Here is a 13,559-nt window from a genome sequence, read left to right on the forward strand (position 1 = left end):
GCAAAAATATTTATTGTATGTACGACACGCCACCTATCGTTGGCCCTTAGAAGTGTTAAACAAATATAAATTTTGTATCTTTTTTTATTGCTGAATTTCTTTGTTTAACAAAAGAAAAAAAATTAAAATTCATGTTATTTCGTCGACGTATCGTATAGTTCGCGGTGTTCGATAAAAAAAATTTTTTTTTTCGTTTCATATTTTTTTTTTTTTTTTTTTTGGTTCTTGTTGGTTTGGTGTCCTCTCTTGAGTTCAATTCCCAGTGAGTGTTTTTTTATACATCCACCGCCTTTTTTGCCTTTTGCATCATTTGCAACAACAACGACACACAACACCAACAACAAAAAAAAGCGGAGCATAGTGAAGTGAAATAATATGCCAGCCAGTGGCTGCGCAGTAAAAATTACCCACCAGACCCACTGGGGTATGGATTCGGTTTCCGAATAAAATAAAGTACACAGAGTGTCCCCCTTGAGCCCCTTCAAACCCGGCTCTCGTTCAGAAAAATACCTACAGAAAAAAAAACAACAACAACAAAAAACAAATCGAAAATTATCATCATTATCATCCGTCGTCGTTGTCGCTCTCTTTCTTCCTTTGAATTTCGTTCGGATATTTCGGAAAAAGGTACAAAAAAAAAATTAAACACACTAAAAACAGACAGAGAGAGAAGATATATATATTTGCGTGCTCGCTTACTCTCTTGATCTCTCTCATCATTATCATAAAGTCTCTTCGTGAGAAATCGTCAAGAAAAAGACGACGCGAAATAAAAAGGGTATAATATTCGCACACCCTTTGGCCCCCTTTTTTTTGTGCTCGTTATTTAACCCTTTGCTATAACCTCTTCCGACGACAAGAGAAGCAGCGCAGCGCCCCCGCGCGTTTAATGAAAAGAAGCTTGCTTCTTTTTTTTTTTTTTGTCTTAATTGGAACCTAATTTTGTGGATAACTTTTTTTTAACCTACCAAAACCCTGCAGGGTATTTCCTATGGGCTAATCAAAAAAAGAAAAGAATGAAACAAAAAAAACTAACTTGAAAATTGATGGGATTTCATTAAAAAAAAAAAGAAATTTTTGACAGAAAGTAAAGTAACCAAACAGCCCCAAAAAAAAGGATTACAAATTTTCGTTTATTTTTTAATGTGGATTATCAATTGCGATTAATTATCGTATCTAAAAAGGTAAGTTTTGGGTCATACATTTTTTTTTTCTTATTGGATTTTTTTTTTACTCTTCTCTCATGATAAAAAATAATATATAAAATGAACATGCCCTTTTGTTCTCTCTTTTTGTAATTCCTGAACATAGATACTTTTTTTTTTTTATTTAAGTGAATGGCAGTCATCCTCAAACTTAAAGGACATCTTTTCTTTGGTCTCTCGAGTTCTCGGATATACAAAAGTAGTGTTGTAGTATAGTAAATCCTACCTACCTACAAAAGCGATTTATGCTTATGCTTGAAAACCTGTTACAAGAGTATACGAATGAGCATTTTAACGCGTATACACAATCACAAAGTAGTATAACTAACTTTGTATGTGTTTGTATCGATATTTTTCACATGTACATTGGGTATAATATGTAAAATAATACACTTGTATGTGAGAACATGAAAAATTTATTCTATACCACAGTCAGAAGGAGGGTATAGTGGCATGAAGTATGCATTGATATTCAATTAGGGTGACCAGAGGCTGTAGAAATATTTGATTAGTGGGATTTTTGAGGTATCAATTTTGCAAAATTAAGAGTTTAGTCTTTTGATACAACTCCAATATTTTTTTAAACTGGCGCCCAATGCGGGAAAAATATCAAAACAAAATATATAAAATTCCTTAGGGTGCATTTTTGTCAGATTTTACTTAAAATCCATTAATTCAATTTATTTCAATTAAAAGTGGCGCCCAATGCGGACAAAAATTCTAACAAACAACGTCCCTAGACCATTTCTTTGAGCCTTCGGCCTACATTTATTTTAAAATGGCGCTCAATGCGGACAAAAATGCATACTACCAAACAAAATATGATCTATCTTTCAATACATATTTCCGATGCGAATAAAAAATCTAACTTACATTATGTATACAAAGTCTCTTAAGGATCATTTTTCAATCTTCAAATTTAGACCAATCTATCAAAGTTTTTTTTTGAAGTACCTAAAGAAAAAATGTATTCAGTATTTTTCAAATTTTTCAAAGTGGCGCCCAATACGAAGACAATTTTTTTACAAAACAAAGTTCATTTAGAATCACCTTTCTTAGGTTAAGATCGATCGATCCAAGGTTTTCAACTGAACACATAATAGATCTGATATCCTATATTTATTTAAAAGTGGCGCCCAATGCAGACAACAACTACAAGAAACAAAATATATAAAAACCTTTAGGGATCATCTTTGTCGAACTATAAAAGTTGGATCATTACTTAAGATCCATCTATTAAAGTTTTTTTTTTTTTCAATTAAACAAATAAATGAGTCAATTTTTCAATATTTTTTTTAAAGTGGCGCCCAACTCAGATAAAATGTACAATAGAATGAATATACAAAATTCAAAAGGTTTGAAAAATTGACACGCAATGCATAAATTACATAAATCGATAAAATTTTCGAAAAAGGATTATTCTTTTTATAAATGGCGCCCAACTGCACTTAATTAAATTTCAAAAGTAAACAAGATTTTTCATGCAAACGATAAAAAAATTTGATTATATTTTTTAAGTGGCGCCCAACAAGAAACAAAAAGTAACTGAAAAATGATGCAATACTTGAAATTATTTTTTATTTTTCAATTAAGAAATCGGTCAAGTTTGATTAATTGAACAGTCAAAGGTATTTTCTTATAAAAGAATTTTTTTGTTTTGGCTAAATGGCGCCCAACGAAGGAAAAAATTTTAATACTTGAAAATCAAATAAAATGTTCATGTAAAACTTATTGCATCTCTTGGCAATTAACACTTTTTAAATTAAATATTTCATTTCATGTAAAATCAAAGATTAACAAAAAGATCTTAATTCAAGCTTATGTACATTTTCCTAAGTACTCCGCAGACTTATCGGAATAAGTTTCACATACTCGAATTATGAGCTATAGAATATGAGCACTTTCAAGTGTTTGCAAATAAAAAATTAATTAATTTTATTAACTCTACAAGGAAATGTTAATCATCTATTCAAGTCACACTTTCAATTGGACTTAACTTATCACAAATGATTATATCCTACGATCGATGGTCACCCCAAAAGAAAACAAGAAAATAACCAACACAAAAATTGAAATTCTCTTTTCTCTTCCCACACTTTACCATTATTGTTCTCCATTTTAGCTCCATTACTAAAGAACAAAAAAAAAAAAAAAAAACAACACCAAGAAGAAAATTAACAAAAGAACATATTTTTTTTATATCATGAATACCCTCATCTTGAATATCTATTAGAGGGTTCCTTCAATTCAATTCCTACTGTGATTTTCCATGTTGAATTGGAATTTTCGTGTTCATTATTATTTCTTTCATTACATACTTTGAATGGTTTTTTTTTCTAACTCATTCTCATTTTAATAAAAAAAAAAGTATTTATTTTTTTAGTTTTTACTTTTTAACTTTTCTATTTTTGTATAATATTTGAACCGTAAATTTATATCTATATGTATAAAGTAATCAAAATAATGGTTCATCATTATTGGTCTGCAATTGTAGGTATTCTATATCTATAGAATTTTTTAAGGGTCTAGGTCTCGATGGAGATTGAAATTGCTGTCAATTAAATGATAAATGGGTATTGGCTTCAATAAAAAGATTAGATTGCGGCTTTTTTGTTTTTGATTTATTTTATTTTTCTTTGATATTATATGTTTTTTTTTATTATATTTGCAATTCTGGTTATAGGTTGATTTTAATTAATTAATAAATGACATTTAGTGATGTTATCTTCAATGAAATTTTTAGTTTCGAAACGGAAACATCAATTGTTCTCGATTTTCGTCTACGTTGGGCGCCATTTAAAAAACAAAAAACCACAACGATTGTTTTGTTTCTTCTTCCTTGATCGAAATTTCCTAGAGTTTGTATGGTTTGGGTTGGTCCAATGGATCACAGCCACAATCGGTGATTTTTACATGATTCATACTCTCCCGGGCGCCAGTTCACAAATATAAAATTACGTTTTGATCAAGTTAATTTTAAGAGCTATTTGTTGTTTATCAGAAAACCATGTTTTTACTTAACGAATTAAATGTAAAAGAATAGTTTTGTTGAAAGTTGACCTTATTTTGTCTCTCTGTTGGGCGCCACTTAAGAAAAATTATCGTCATCTAAAAATTCGGTTGTCTGTCACACTCATGACACCTTCTGTCACTTGTCGTGGTTTTAACAAGTGATGCTAAAAGAAATCGATTCACTTCAGACGCAGATTTTTTTCCAAATAGGGAAGATATGAGAAAGAATGAAAAAAAACATTCCTGCGTTGGGCGCCACTTTTTAAAAATCCGTCAAAACTGCACTTAATGTTTCTAAAATAAGTTATTTCAATTATTTAAAAGTCTCAATTGGGAACTATCCAGTCTTTATCAATCTCTATCAGAATGATCCCTTCTCGGGCGCCACTTAAAAAATTTTTTTTTTAAATAAGCCTCAAACTGTGTCAATTAGATGATGATAGCTGAGAAACACTAATTTTTTTTTTCAAATAGAAAAATCGTTCGTTAATAGAATCTAAATGAACCCTTCACGGGCGCCAGTTAAAAAAAAATTAGGTTTTTCCATATTTTGCTTGCGAGTTTCGGTATTTCAAAACAACCAACTAAAAATGACTAAGGTCAATATTCCTGTCAGCTATTCTGTCAAATTCTATTTTAAAAAACATGGCCCAATTTGGTTAATTAAAAACTTTTACTACCTAATAAAATCGAAAACCCTTGTCAATTTCACCAAAATCAAAATCCAATTATTATTTTCCGATACAATAAAATTACCGCTATCTGCTACACTTTGAAAGCCAATCAAAAATCTATATAAAATGAAAGGTTTTTGGTTAACCAGCAATATCTTCATCAAAAAAAAAAACAACAAACGTATTGATATCAATCTAGCTCATAACACGAGTCACACCTTCCTGATTTCCGATTATACCGTTAACCTATTTCGTTGTGTTGTTAGTGTGTGTAATAGTGTGAATATGTGTTAAGCTTAATAAGCAAGATAATGAGGTGTAAAGTACATAGTAATTCCAAAAAGCAAACTTGTGCTCTTCCATTTTCAGTGAATTTGATGAAACTCTGTCAAAATGGGTGGTATGGTAGAATGTTAAAATCCCAAAGTCATTCCACGAATTCAAATACATATTGGATAATGTAGTTTTCCCCCCTTCCTCTCTGTCTGTTTCTGATGCTGCCAGAAAATATAATTACACTTCAATTAATTACTATTTGTCATCATTACAGTGTGCGGCATTTTAACTATTCGAGGTAAAAAGCATGTTCACAATTCCATAGACCATAGAGTCATAGTCATCCCCTATGTGTGGTACCTACTTTTTTTTGGAATGAAAATCCACACAGCACAATCTGAAACCCGAATTATGTAGACAAATAGATAGATAGATAAATTCGTTGTACATTTTCAATATCAAGCATTACAAGTTGTAATTTTCAATTGAATTTTAACCGCACTCCATGTGAACACACACACACAGACGTCTCATCCCATCTTCCCTCGTCTCATCTCATCATCAACCGAAAAGGTTTAAATCGACCCCAGCAAGCAGTTATACACATTTCAGGAAAGGAAATCCAATCCTGCTATTTTCACAAATACATATTGTCATTTCACAAAAAAAAAAAAAAAACACACAAATACATCGTTCGTTCGCAAACGCATGTGTACAAAGAACAAACTACAAATTGCTTTTGGCAGCGAGATAGAAGAGAAGCTATGAATTGAAATCCACTTCTCTATGCTCTATGGTGCTACTTGCTTGGATGTTGGGTTTGTCTTTCCGCCTTCCAGCACAGTTTCAGTTCACCCCTCTCTTTGCGTCTATAAAGTATATTGAGTGAGTAAGTGAATGGAAGTGTATTTATCTTTCTATCTGTATCTCTACGACGAACGACGAAGAGGGTGATTGTTTGGAACCAATGGGAGCTATATCTCTATACTACAACCGCTCCTTTATAAAATGTTTGTCGTATAGGGCAGAGGGCTTTAGTTTTCACAGCGGTGGCATATTCCTTCAGCTTCAACTCGATTCGGCATTTGCAATCGCTTGCTATTATTTTGTCGTCAATTTCCCAAAAGACACACCAGAGAGGAAGAAACTTTGGTGTTGTGCCTTATGTTATGAGATTTTTTTTTTTTTTTTTGCTGGAAGAAATAGGATATAGAGTATTGCCAGCCAGTTGGGGAAAATAAATAATAATAAATAATTCATAAGAATTTTATTATAAATTTATGAATGGTATTCAAAATAGGGAAAAGAACTTTATTATTAAAAGTGTTGAACCAAAAGTGTGTACATTACTCATACTTTGGCTTTTTTTTTTGTTTATTTAAAATTTGGGGTCTTTTGTGATTTGGAAACTCAAAACATTAATAAATGATTTCTTAAGAGAAGTCATTGAAATGAAGGGTTTCATTAAAAGCAACCCATAATCTAGAATATTTATTATGAATTCTAATTCATAGGTTTCAGGTTGGAAAATAAAAAAAAATAATCAAAATTGTCCCTCCAGGATCCCAACTTTGTAGACTTAAATACTCCTACATTAAAGCACATAGGTTAACCTTACGTTGGCAGGCTAGAAGGGAATAATTTGCGCCACTTAAAACATGAAAACAATGACAAAAATCGTTTACACATGGATTTTTCATAAATGGCGCCCAACGTGGGATACATTTAAAATGAATATTAACGTTTATAGTGCAGAGCAATGTTACTTGATAAACTTTTTCTCTGTTAAGTACTGATTTATTAAAGTTCACCAGTTTTAAGATAAGAATTTCGACAAGAAACAGGAAAGAAAAGTATTATATTTTTTTAAAATGGCGCCCAACATTTATCTTAAGAAAACCAGTTACTCTGAAATAATCAATATTTCAATCCAATATTGCACTTTCTACGTACTCGTATTTGAAAGAAATGGCGCCCAACGTAGAATGAAAATTCTTCTAAATTCAGGAAAATCAATTGAATATTTTACTATTTAAATCATTGCATTGAATTTAAGTAAAAATCTGTCTGTTTTAAGAAATTCGTGATAAAATAGGTACAAGAACCTACTTTTGTTAAATGGCGCCCAATATTGAACATCTGATAAACTTTATCAGGTGCCACCACATTTATGCAAATTATGATTTTGTTTGTTATGTTTCACACTTAACATATGGACAAATTATTTTTAAGTGGCGCCCAACGTTGATTTTTTTTTTCTTCTAAATGGTGCCCAACATTAGACATAACAAAAAATTTAACAATTTATGTCTCAGTTATCAATATATATTTCACATTTAACATTCAAACAAGAAATACATTTTTTTAAATGGCGCCCAACGTGGATTTTTTTTTCTAGATTCAACAGAACCAACGTGGATTTTTTTTCTAGATTCAACAGAACCAATTCAGCATACTTTATTTTAAGAGTATGATTTATGAACTTATAACGTGTAATTACGTGTAATTACGTGTAACATTTAAGAATTAAAAAAAAAAATTCTTAAATGGCGCCCAACGTAGAACAAAATCTTACAAACTCATGGCTGTTCAATAGCACCAAAAAAAAAAAACAGAGAAGCTTATGAGAAACCAAAACCTTACATTTTCAGTAACTCTTTCGTGTACGTAGCAGTCAACAAAAACAAAAAAGAAAGGCGAAAAATTCGACGATTATTGATGAGGTGGACTTTCGTATGGCAAAAGTAATAAACTTAGGCGTTGAGTCAGTTTCTGACAAGAGACATTTCCACAGAGAAAAATATTTGAGTTTGAGAAAATTTTTTGAGTATTATGCGAATGAATTCTTGGAAATCTTAGTAAAATTTTAAAAGGATTCTAGGCAAGACTGAATTTGAGAATATTCAACTTGTTAATAGGAATTCGGAAAAATAAAAAATATTAAATGGCGCCCACCGTAGAAAAAATACATAAATAAATTGGTACTTCTTCTAAATTTATGAAACCAAGCACTTAAAGTGTTTGAATGTGATTCATCATAATAATCGTGGATAGGAAATGGCGCCCAATGAAGAAAAAATAATAGTAAAATCTTAAAGTTAACGATATTCCTCAAGTTTATAAGTCCTTACTGAATTCGTCAAAAGTAAGTGTCACGTTTTTATACATACAAATTCAAATAGAACAACAAAAAAAATTAAAATGGCGCCCAACGTAGAAAAATAAAATATTTATAAAATCATAAAATTTGGTATTTTTGACAGTTCATCGAACATTTACACAGTTAAAGGGCTTATTTTAATGAAAACATATTGGACTGTCTTCAAACCCATATTTTTATAAGTCAAGGAAAGCCTTCAGAATGCAAATTTATTCAGCTTACCCCCCATCACATTTTTTTTAATTTGTTTCAAACCTTGATTCTTGATTTAACATTCTTAAATTTTTCAAATCCGTTTCTTCCTTAAAATTGTACCAAATGAGTCTATTACAAGTTACACAAATATAATATATAGAGTCATTAAAGCTTTCTCAATTATCTCCAAAAAACACCATTAACAAAAGACTTTAAAACATTTTCGCTTTTCTTATTGTATTGTCGTCAAAGACATCATCATCATCATCATCAACAATATCAAACGCCACATACCATTTTAAATATAAATGTCAAAACAAATGAGTTTTAATTCTTTTTCTACCGTTATTATACCTACTACTCATACCCATGTCACTTTCTTCTCAAAATGTCAAATGAAAATTATACACACACAAAAAAACTCCATTTCCATTTTGCCGCGTAGTCGGTCTCGTGAAATTGAAACCCTCTATTTTTATACTTAAAATGAAAATCACGTCTAATGGCAAAACATTAGCCTTTTTAATAGAGTTCTTTCCCATTTCTGACGTAGGTTGGTTATTTGGTTACTATATACGCGTTTGTACAATCATCCAACCAAACTATGTGGGCGTTTTATTTTTTTTTTTTCAGAAAAAAAAAAAAATAAAACAGAAACTTGAGCTTAATCACAGCCATTATGTGACACTAAGTAGCGCGCAGAGTTATTTTACTTTTAATGCAAACACAATGAACATTTTCTCATTTTACAACTCACAACACCCACATCCCACACATATTTAGAGTCCTCTATATCCACCATTTGTATGGTCTGTGTGTTTTTAAGTAAAGTTGGGGGCTCTTTTACGACACCGACAATATCCAAATCTACCCTTAAAAATTCCCCAAATACACAAACACTCTTCACATACAATTTTCTCATTTCAATTTCTATTTCCATATCATCATCGTTATCATTTACGATGGGGGGGTTTTTATAATAATATTGTTAGCTCTCAGCAAGTTCTCTTAAGCTTTTTAGTCTCAAACAATCGTAACAATAAAATAATTGCTGTCATTTTCCTTCTGTGGCAACAGAATATCATTAAAAAAGAAAAAACAATTCAACAAAACAACCTCAGTCTCAACTCAAATAAAATAAAAAGCAATTTAATTTGATTTCTTTAACCTCTAATTTTGTGTATCTTTTAGATAAATATCCACTCGAACAAAATACAAAAAAAAAAAAAAACAACTTAAATATGAAATCTAAATTGATCGGGCTATAACATAAATTGTTAAGAAGATAATAATAAAAAAAAAAACAACAAGACGGTAGAATTTATATCGATTAGGATTATTATTTTGTATCTTCATCTTCATATTGTTTGTGGATTGTTACTTTTTTTTTCTTCTTGTTCGTTTTTTTTTTTTTGTTTTTTTTTTGTATCTATGAAATATACACGAAGCAAAGCTAGAGAGAGAAAACCGCAAAGTTAAAAAAGCGGAAACAATTCCATTTCCAGAGTTCATGTCTGTCATGTGAACTCCCCTGGAATTGTGCAAAATATATTTCAACAAAATGAAATGAGAAAATAATAAAAAAAAAACCAAACTGAAAATCTGAAAAGTAGCTACACGTTGTGTGTATCTTTCATCTTCTTGTGTCAATGTTTCCGCACACAGTGTTGCCAGGAAATGTTTTTTTTTCCTTGTAATATTTTTGTATTTAATGAAAAGAGATATGATATGATTGTATGATATGATTTTTGTGTATTCCATTAACTTTTTCTACGTTGGGCGCCATTTAACAAAATTGCCTTATTCTCAGTTCAAACTCAAAGTAATTTAACCGCTCTAATGAATTTAACAAAACCTAAAGATATTCCACTGGTGTACGTAAATTTAGAAGAAAAAATATTTGTATGTTTTGTTTTGCGTTGGGCGCCATTTATTAAAAATGGCTAGTTCCTAATTCAACCTTAAAACAATTTGAACGCTTTCATAAATTTAACAAAATTGAAAGATACTTCACTATTTAACGTTAATTCAAAAGAAAAAAAAACGATTTTTATAAATTAAATTGATTTTTTTTTTCGTTGGCGTTGGGCGCCACTTAATAAAATTGAAAAGTTCCCAATTCAAACATAATAACTATCTATAGAACTATCATAAATTAAACAAAACCGAATGATACTCAACTGATTCACGTAATTTAAAAGAATAAACCGATTTTTTTGTATTTAATTGACGTTTTCTGTGTACGTTGGGCGCCATTTAACATAATTGCTTAAACCTCAATTCTAAGGTAAAAATCACAAATTGGATCATATTATTTATCTTTCCTCTGAAATAATTTTAACTATTTTTGTGCGCTTAGTAGATATTTATTAAAGCTAACTGAATAAACATTCTTGTATAAATTTTGAACATGAGCTTAAGAATTTCAATAAGTATCGATACCATTAACAGAAATACCAGTTAGGGTTGTTTTTATTTACATTTTCTATTTTTAATTTGAGTGCTACTTAATTAATAAGTAAAACCAAATTAATCGAATTCACATTTAGTGTAATTTATGAAAGCATGCTAAAAACTTTTAAATGTGTCAGGCAAATAATAAATTAAACTGGAACTGTTGACGCACACCTCATGTAGGTACTCATAAGTATTATTTAAATATTCAGATGATTTTATCATAACACGCGAGCTTAATTGCCTAATCATTTCTCGTAAATAAAGAAAAATACTAGTTTATTTGGTTTTAATAATGATGTTGTTTTTACGTTGGGCGCCATTTAAAAATTAAGTTAAGTTTTTATTAATGAGTTTAACATTATAAATCAGATCACTTTAATGGTTGCTGGAGTAAAAAAAAAACTATTTTGTTTTCAGTAAATTTTTCTACTGAAACTATCTTTTTTCGTCTTCAGTTAATAAATATCTCAAATTCTTTAGAGCAACCGATACATTTTTAATGAAATTACATGCTGATTGACTCCCTTTAAGTTAACAAATCATATTAAAACACTAGGACACCACTAAAGTAAAAAAAGTACTAGTTTCTATGGATTAATGTACAATTGTTCTTACGTTGGGCGCCATTTTGGAAACAAAAATTCTTCCTGAGATCTTTTTGAACCTATTATTGTGATGCACTTTGATTCAAGGGCTGAGGTATGCCCAGTGAATGCAAAGTTCCTGCTAAGTGAAGTACGGCATCAAACTAGCAATCAAATACCTCTCGCTGCCTTTAACGGCTTTCGTAAGTGATTTACAGATATGAATTTATGTTCATCTGTTCCGTCACAACTTCTAAACTAAAAACCATAATTTGACGTATGAGGTATCATTTGAAGCGTCTTGTTTTTCCGCTAAATACAGAATATGTAAAATTGATAAAAGTGCTCTCTATCGGACGTTATATTACAACTATTTCAATGCTTCGTTTTAATTATATATTCAGTCACGAGTCTTTTTATATTTCTAATACAATTCAAGACAGGAGTGCAGGATTTTCAGAATTCATTAGCGTTTCCTTAAAATTTTAAATTAATTGTAGTAAAACCCTCTCTCTATAAGGCTAATAAGCCCTTTCTTCCGGAAGCTTTAAATTTATGCCCAATCAAACCGCCATTAACTTCCACTCTAGGACCACCATAAATATGTATATTTTATTTCTACATAATTTTTTATCTTAAAACTGTAAATGAATTCCCAAACTATATATTCAATCCAAACGAGACTCATAACTTTTTTGATTAGTTCCAAACTATATTCGAAATTCGATATCATCATAATTTAAAATATAAAAACCCAATGTGGTTGCACCTTAATGAAAAATATTTTTCTTCCAATTTCGATAAATATCCAAATTTTATGACAATCATTAAACTATAGGAATTTCTTTTTAACCAGTTACTCGTTCAGGTCATTAAAACGAACCATATGAAATGCTTTGAAACAAACAAAAAACAATATAGGCCCACGCAAAAAAAAAAGTTTGTATTTGTTTAAAAAAAAAAAAAGAAACAAAAAAAAAACACATTAATGGCCCAATTCGATTCGGTTCTGTCTTAATTTAAACAAAAATGAACACAAAAAAAAAGGAAAAATTAAATTAACATAATTATCTCATTATTTTATTTCGAGTAAAACAAAAAAAAATACTTTGTATCTTTTTTTTTTTTAATAATACATTTTTCTGTTTCCAATCGTGTCGTCGTCGTTGGGGTATTTTTTTGATTTATAATGCAGTCATAGTCTTTATCTCAAAATAAACATAACATTTATGTCACATTTAATTTTTTTTTTTTTTTTTGAAAATTAAGGCAGGACGAAGGTTGGTAGACATCACAATCTAAATGTTATGACAAATGGTAGACGAGAGAATTAAAAATATTTTTTATGTATATTTTTTTTTTTTAGTTTGTGTGGATTTTTTTTAAGGTGACATCACATTTAACATAAAATTTATGAAGAAACAATTTTAAATAAAAATGAGGTATTTTGGGTGGAGTTTTATAGTATTTTTTTTGTAATTTTATTAGTTTTGTGTATGATGTAGGTATTTTCACTTAAAATTCCAAGAAATTAGATTCAAAAGATTACTATTTAGTTGGAAATACCTTTCTTTACCTTTCAAAAGGAGGTTTATGGTTTATTTATAACGGTGCTTTTAGTTGCAAATGAAAAAGTAGAATGCTTTGACATAACATTGAGTTGTTGAAGTCATGATATACAGAAGTATAATATTGTTCCGCGGCATTTGTTTTGAGAAAAGGTACCTAATCCTAAGAAACCTGTGAGAAATAATTTGTTTTCCTTAAATGACGTCCAACGTTTAAACATACACAATAAGTTTATTTTAAGGATGTTTTCATACAATGTCATCTAACAATCATTCAGATTCATTAAAAAAAAAAAATTTAAATGGCGCCCAACGCGGAATATAAAATTCTATTTTAAACAAAAAACATTAGCATCATACGAGTTCTTTAAGTAGTTTTAGTTGTGCTAAAATAATATGATTTGAACTAGACTGGACACAATTCCATT

At 29.9% G+C, this 13,559-nt stretch overlaps 1 protein-coding gene across 1 annotated transcript in view; it reads left to right on the forward strand.

Annotated features, from left to right (window-relative positions):
• Nucleotides 1-206: 206 nt before the first annotated feature.
• Nucleotides 207-13,559, forward strand: part of LOC129921307 (mucin-19-like) — a 147,494-nt gene continuing 134,141 nt past the window's right edge. Inside the window, exon 1 of the mRNA XM_056003074.1 lies at nt 207-1,184. The gene's annotated coding sequence lies outside the window, so the exon portion shown is untranslated. The remainder of the gene's footprint in view (nt 1,185-13,559) is intronic.

This window comes from Episyrphus balteatus, chromosome 1, assembly GCF_945859705.1.
Source record: "Episyrphus balteatus chromosome 1, idEpiBalt1.1, whole genome shotgun sequence".
Classification (NCBI taxonomy): Eukaryota; Metazoa; Arthropoda; class Insecta; order Diptera; family Syrphidae; genus Episyrphus; species Episyrphus balteatus.